Source organism: Psammomys obesus, unplaced genomic scaffold (genome assembly GCF_907164565.1).
Source record: "Psammomys obesus unplaced genomic scaffold, mPsaObe1.curated_primary_1811, whole genome shotgun sequence".
Classification (NCBI taxonomy): Eukaryota; Metazoa; Chordata; class Mammalia; order Rodentia; family Muridae; genus Psammomys; species Psammomys obesus.
In genome coordinates this window covers 6,778,448-6,786,153 of record NW_026589732.1, presented here as the reverse complement: position 1 = coordinate 6,786,153, position 7,706 = coordinate 6,778,448, and positions in this window count along the sequence as shown.

Sequence of the window (7,706 nt, the reverse complement as noted above, 5' to 3'; positions counted from 1 at the left end):
CAAATGAGTTTGTGCCAGGATATGTAATAGAATCAAATACTGAATAATATAAATACAGTAATTTCTTTTGCTATCCATACATAATAAATAATGTTTATACTTCTGTAGATTCTGTATCACCTCAGCCATTGCTCATAATCCCTCCAATGTTGCTTAATATGTTTTACTAGATTAAAGATATATGAGTTTGGTGTCTGCAACCTGGAAAAATGATTTCAGTATAAAACAAATACAAAAATAATTTATTAAAGTATCTGGGATTAAGCAGAAGTGACTATATTACTACACAAAAACGTTACTTGATTTTGACACAGGGACTGAGGCTGTTGTTGCAGTGTACATTATACAGACAAATTTGTGTCTCTGCATTTCAGTTTCCTTAAATATAATAAGCCTCTATTTTTTTAAAGAAAAATTAAGCAAAGCTACCCTCTGTAGACATGGTTCATAATACCTGCTGTGTTCTTAGGGGGCTTTCCACCCCTCCCCCCTAGAAATATCAGTTATTTGGCCCCTCAAAATATAGCTGCAGTCCCACCAATCTGTTGTCATCTATTTTAATTGTTAAAGCTATGTCTTGATACAATAGCCTAGGCTGACATCTGTGTTCTCTTAGAGTCTGCATGATATCTGTCCAGGCTCTTCTGGCTTTCATAGTTTCTGTTGAGAAGTCAGGTGTGATTCTGATGAGTTTGCCATTATATGTTACTTGGCCTTTTTCCCTTGCAGCTTTTAGTATTTTTTCTTTGTTCTGTATACTTACTGTTTTGATTATTATGTGACGGGAGGATTTTCTTTTCTGGTCTAATTTATTAGGTGTTCTGTATGCCTCTTGTATTCTTATAGGCCTCCCTTTTAAGTTGGGGAAATTTTCTTCAATGATTTTGTTGAAAATATTTGCTGGGCCTTGGAGGAGGGAATCTTCTTTTTCCTCTATTCCTATTATTCTTACGTTTTGTCTTTTTATGTTGTCTTGGATTTCTTGGATGGTATGTGTCAGGAATTTTTTAGATTTATTATTTTCTTTGACAGATACATTGATTTCTTCCATTGCATGTAGCCCATGGCAGTTCAGTATCCAAGCAGGTTCCATTGTAATAGGAACAGGGACTGTCTCTGACATGAACTTATTGGCCTGCTCTTTTATTACCTCCCCCTGAGGGGGAAGCAGCATTCCCAGACCACAGAAGAAGACAATGTAGCCACTCCTGATGAGACCTAATTGACTAGAATCAGAAGGAAGGAAAAGAAGCCCTCCCCTATCAGTGGACTTGGGGAGGGGCATGCATGCAGAGGGAGGAGGAAGGGAGGGATTGGGACAGGAGGAGGAAGGGAATCACAGGGGGAATACAAAGTGAATAAAGTGTAATTAATAAAGAATTTAAAAAAACTATGTCTTTAACAAATAAAAAGTTACTTTTGCCACATTTAATTTCACATATTTCTGTTGTTTCCTAGTTATGAGAAATAACAAAGTTCTTGTATGTACCCCTCATGCTGGGAACCACATTTAACTAAATTCTTAAATTATATTTACTTCTAACAGAACTTCCTGACTTTTGTTAATTGCCCAGATGGCCAGGCATCTTTGGATGTAATAAAATAAAAATAGAGAACAGAGATTAATTCACAAATGTATTTGGTTAAATTGTGTATAGACAGGAAACATATGAAAGATATATATTTAATGTGATAAGCTTTTGTTGGGAAGGTATTGACAGGTAACAACCTAATGGCTTTTGTTCCATTCCAAAGTGCTTTCTTCCTGGCACCTTGGGGAAGCCACTCACTCTCCCCTTTTCTGTGCTTTATTCTCTATTATTGATTGACTCTTGCTCTAGACTTCTTGCCTGCCATAGTAAGGCATTGTATCAAGCTAGCCTGTCACTAAGCATCTACTTCCAAGCCTAGGAAAATGATCAAAGTGTCTCCTTTCTGAAGGTGATGCTGATATCACCGCTTTGAACAATAATGAGAGGCTAAGTTAATTGACATCATTTCATTCTATTGGTATTCCCCAGGCTTTGCTAACACAGTTGTACAATGTAGACAGCCTGCTAACAACCAGGCTTCAAAAACAGATACCTATTCCCTTTTATGTTATAATTACTCCCACCTCAAGATGTAAATTAATGAAGACTGAAATAAATCAAGCCAGGGCTAGTTAAATATTCAGACAAAAGCAATTCTACCTCAAAGAAAGACAGTGGAGATTAAATATGGTAAAGCCATCAATGAATATTTATGGAATCTATGTGATGAGTTATATGGTTGCACCTAATTGATAAAATGAAATATATGTGTGTATAAATGCATATATATATATATGATAAATATATACATGTATCAACTTATAATAACTGTTTAATTGTGCACAATAAATTCAATAACCAACAATACAAGTTAAGCAGAATGTCAAAAATTAAGAATTAATAATTAAAATTTTTTAACAGATATCTGAGATTATGAAAATAATGTTGATATTGAGCAAATTCAATAAAATCTTGAGTTTTATAAGAGAGCAGTTGTCATGTCTAATGTCCTCTTTTATTATTTGAAAATACAGAATAAAGGAAGACTATTAAAGCATGTACCTTCTTTTTAAAGATTATTTTAAAAATATAATACACTATTTTTTTGTTTCTTTTTTTATTATTCACTTTACATGCTTGTTGTAGCCCCATACTTTCTCACCTCCCAGTCCTACCCTCCCTTCTCCCTTTCTCCACAACTATTCCTCAGAAAATGGTAGCCCCCCTTCCCAACCATCCCAGCTCATCAAGTAGCATCAGGACTGAGCATGTCCTTTCTCCCTGTGACCTGGCAAGGCAGTCCTGCCAGGGGAAAGTGATCAAAAAGCTGGCAAGGCTCAGAGTTCAGTCTTTAACAGTGCAGAAAACAGACAACTAAATATATAAATAAAGATATTATAAATAAAAAGAGAAAACAAAATGAAATTATTGAATACATATTTGACCAACTGCTTATTTTATATACTTTATGTGTTAATGTTTTCTTGTTATCTAATGTTTGCAAAAAAATTAAAGGATATTTTATAATCATAAAATATCTACACAACAGAAAGTTTGGTGTTGATATATAAACTTCCTTTGAACTTTGGAATGTATAATATTTATAATAAACTCTTGATCCTTATTGATTACAATGTTAGATACAATATTAATACAATATTTAAATGCTATATCAATTTTTAAATGTTGAATATGTGATTGCTTTGATATATCTTTAGATACCAATTCAAACTTTCATTTGGAAAATACTGAAGCTAGATGTGGTGGCACACATCGTTAATTTCAGCATATGGAAGATAAACGCTGGTGGTTTTCTGTGAGTTCCAGACCAACCAGAGACACAGAGTGAAAACTATTCTCAAACAAACAAGCAAATAAAAGATAGAAAATTCTAATTATCTGAGAAGCAGAAGCAGAAGCAGATTGGGCAATTTAAGAAAATCATGTTCTTTTTGTTGTTGTTGTTGTCTGTTTTGTTTATTTATATATTTATTTTTCATAAAGAGCCTTTGATCACCTCCCACTGATGGGGGACAAGGCCACAGAGGAAGACAATGCAGCCAGTCCTGATGAAACCTGATAGGCTAGGGTCAAAGAAGACCTCCCCTATCAGTGGACTTGGGGAGAAGCATGGGAGGAGATGAGGGAAGGAAAGTAGGGTTGGGAGGGGGCACTTGCCAGTGCAGCCTGAAAAGGGGACAAATAGAATTAAAGAATTTTGTTAAAATTCTGTGTTGGTTGATGCTTTCTCAGGCAGAAAGGCTTTGAAAATGCCATTCCTATGACAAAAGGGCCGTTAAGTAAGATTAGGGCCATATAAAATGCAATCATAGCTACAGCATGAAGCAGTCCTCTAATCTGAAGTAAATAAACAATGAAAATCTTGCTGTACAATAGCAAGTTTTCTATAGATCACGAGCAGATGGAAATATGATTCATAGGTAAGTAGTTGGTAGAACTATTCAAGTATGCCCTGTGAATTTAATGTCCCATTTGCTTCCATGCTACCCTCTGCTACAAATATCATTCATCCTCTACTTCAATCTCAGCTCAAATGATGATGAGGGGTGAGGCTATAATATCTCCGTTTTCAGTGGAAGAGGAAAGATAAAATAAGCCTATAGATATAATTAAGCTTGTTCTTTCTCTAAATGTACACAAGCAATTGATTTGACTTGTAGATCTTATATTTGTACTTCTCAATGGCACAAGTATTCTAGGAGTTAAATGCAGGGAATTTCTAATATAACATACTAAAGAGTTTAGTGACAATGCTCTAGAGTCAGGTATCCTGAACCTTGAACCTTTGCCATATAGATGGTACCATGTTGTTTGACAACTCAGCGGAATGAGTTCAATGCTTGTGATTGTAGCATTACCAAAAGCCTTCCAGAAAAACTAGATTATAGACCTCAACACAAAAGCAGGGTGCAATGGGGAAAAATCAATTCCAAGAACCAGGGAGTCAGACTCACAACTAGAAATTTCCTATAGTCAAGGGAAAACTGTTCCTCTAACTATACTCACCAAAAAGAAGATTCAACATATTATTAGTCTTGGCATTAGAAGCATCATTTGTCTCCTCTGGCATGTCACATTTGCCTCCTCTGGCATGTGTGGCAGAAGTACAAACCAAAGGGCTGAAAGAAATGATATGCTTCCCAATACACCCCAACACACTTTATCTTCAGAGCTCAACATTTCCTGATCTACTTGTCAAAAGATTGATCATTGGGTGACCAAAGATTCACTATAAGGGGACCAGTTTCTGCCCAGAGCAGAATCTTAGAGATTTGGACCTCTTTTTCCTAAGACAGAGCCACCAGATAAGCTTACTTTCCAGAACAGCTATTAGCATGCTGGGTAAAACTGTCATTCTGGTCCAGAACTAGTTTTATTAGCTGGACATGCCGTGGGATGGATCAAGTTGAACCAAATCACTCATGTGATTCAACTGTACACTGCCAAAGTAGAATATAGCCAGCTGGTATTGCTTTGGAGTTGTAAAGGAGCGAAAGGTAATAGGGAGAAAGTGAAGAAAGGAGAAAAAGGAAAGGGAGAAAAAGAGAGAAAGAAAGAGGTAATATGATGAAGAGGGAGGAAAAATGGAAAAAAATGAGGAAAGAGACAGGAAGACAAAGAGAGTGAGAGATAAGAAGAAGAAGGAGAGAGAGAAAGAGAGAGAATTAGAATCTTCTTTGAGTTAACATTATTTCCCATTCCAGCCACTGAACCAAAGACAGTGACTAGGTAGATTCCTATGAATCCCTGCAGTGTTCTGTTAATCTTTCAGTTGATCTTAAATATGCAATTCAACCTATTATTGTAAGCTATTCAGCACCGACTATAGACATACTTATCTGGGGCAGGGGATTGTTACTCAAGGTTTTTCTCCTTATACAGTCCACTATAAAGTCAATGCACACCTTTATGTCTTTTTTTTTTTTTAATTCTTAGGCGATTGGCAATGGCTTAGTTCTTTGGAATTCTACTTTAAAATTACTGGTTGGCAGAACCAAGAGTTCTTTCAACCAGCAATAACTGAAACAAATGAGAGTATTGATTAGAGTGCTCTTTACCTGCCTATGGATTGTCACAGTATTGCTGTGTTTCTTGATGAGACCTGTGAGAACCAAGCTACAGATAAATCATCACTCAGATTAGAAATATAGCTCCAGAAGTGTACCCCACACATAAGATGGAAACATATGCTCCATGTTGGACCTGACACAAAGGAACAAACTTTATTATTCTACAGAGACTATCATTGAATTTCTTTACTTGGTACTTCTGCTGGAATTGAGCAGTTATTATCACTTGGCAGGAAGACATACAGATTCAGGTATGGGTCTTTACCCATGTGACAGATTGACTTACATCAAATTTTGTTCTAAGTTTTAAGTCATGGATGGTCCTTTCCACTGATCAAGGTGGTTTGATTGATCTTTAAAAAGTTGAACCTGCTTACATAGCTCCTCTTCTCATACTGATCCTAAGTGAACCTGTAGATATTCATCAAAGAAGTTCTTCCTGTCAATCTCCTTAAATCACTTACTTTAGAATCTTAGTACTGTCATTTTTTAAACTGAAACTTGAGGTGCAGTTTTTCTTAAAAGAGAGAGAAAAAAAACCTCACACCAGTTTTATAACCCAGAACTTCTTTTCAAAGTCATATGAGTCACCCCCTTGATATGTAACAAATTTAGGAAAATATATTTCTGTATCTTCATTTTTTGTTGGAAAGTTAGGAATCTAACTTTTGTGAACGTTTATTGCAATTGTGAAACTACTTTCTATTATGATATAAGACAAAGTTCAACTTTTATTTGGCAAAGGTCAATTTAAAAGGCAAATGGTTTAGAAATTCTCCCACTCCAGCTTTTAAACATTTTCCCTTTTCTACAGAAGAGTTTATCCCCAATGCTGTTTCTCCCCTTTGCTTTATCACTTGCTAAAAAGGTGCTACTAACATGTTTAACTTTGTTGACTGAATTTTTTCCTTTGATAGCATTGTTGTATTTCTGTAAGTTAGGATGTGACCACTTCAGCTTGATCAAGTGGTTAAAATCAAACCTGTGGTGTTTGAACTGTATCTGTGCCTCTGTTTGGCTTTCTAGATAATTTCACACAGAAAATGTTGGTTAAAAAAATGACACAGACAGTGAACTGAAAAAAAATGTGAGATTGAAGAAAGGACTCCAATGATGGCATGGAAAGGCCTGGATAAAGAATAAAAGCAAGTACCATGGGATTATGGATTAAAGGTAGTCCAATTGAAGAGGAATAAGGTGGATGGCACTGGGTAGGGGCTGGGAGATGTATGATGAGGATATTGAAACAACATAAGTTTAATATCTGCCTGCCCCAACGTAAATAAGGCAATTGTAAATCTAACAGGTATCTGTGTCTTATCTGTGATAGCAGGTTAAATAATACAGTCGTGATATTCTTAGGGAAAATAATAAATGATACATAGCCCAACACCTTTCTAATATTTACTACAACAGAAGTTCCTCAATGAATCTTCCCCATTCCTGTCTACAGACACCTAGCTTTGTAGTAAATAAGTACCTACCAATTTTCTCAAAAAATGTCATACTCTGCCCCACTTTCCTCCTTGTGGTTCATATGTTTTAGCAAGGCAGATTATACAGCTGACATGGTTACTTCCAAAGGCCTTATACTCTGATCAACTTCCTAAATACCAACTGAGTTAAAAGAATGTTTTATTATTATTATTTATTCACTTCACATCCTAATCATAGTCCTCCCCTTCTCCTCCCAGCCTCTCTCCTACTTTTTTCCCTCCCATAATCCCTCTCTTTCCTCACCTCCTCCCTCTTTCTTCTACCCCCTCTCCTGTCCCTCAGAAAGTGGGAGCCCTACCCACTAACCACCCCAGCACATCCAGTTGCATCACATCTGAGTACTTCCTCTTTCACAGCGTCCTGGCAAGGCAGCCTACCAGGGGCAATGTCAGAGACAGCCCCAATTCCCCTTTCTAGGACATCCACATGGAGACCAAACTGCCCATTGGGTACATATGTATACAGAGCCTTGGTCCAGTCCATCCATGGATCTTGGTCATTGCATCAGTCTCCACAAGCCCCCATGGGCCTACATTAGTTGGCACTGTTGCTCTTCTTGTGAAGGTACTGTTCCCTTTCTTCTACC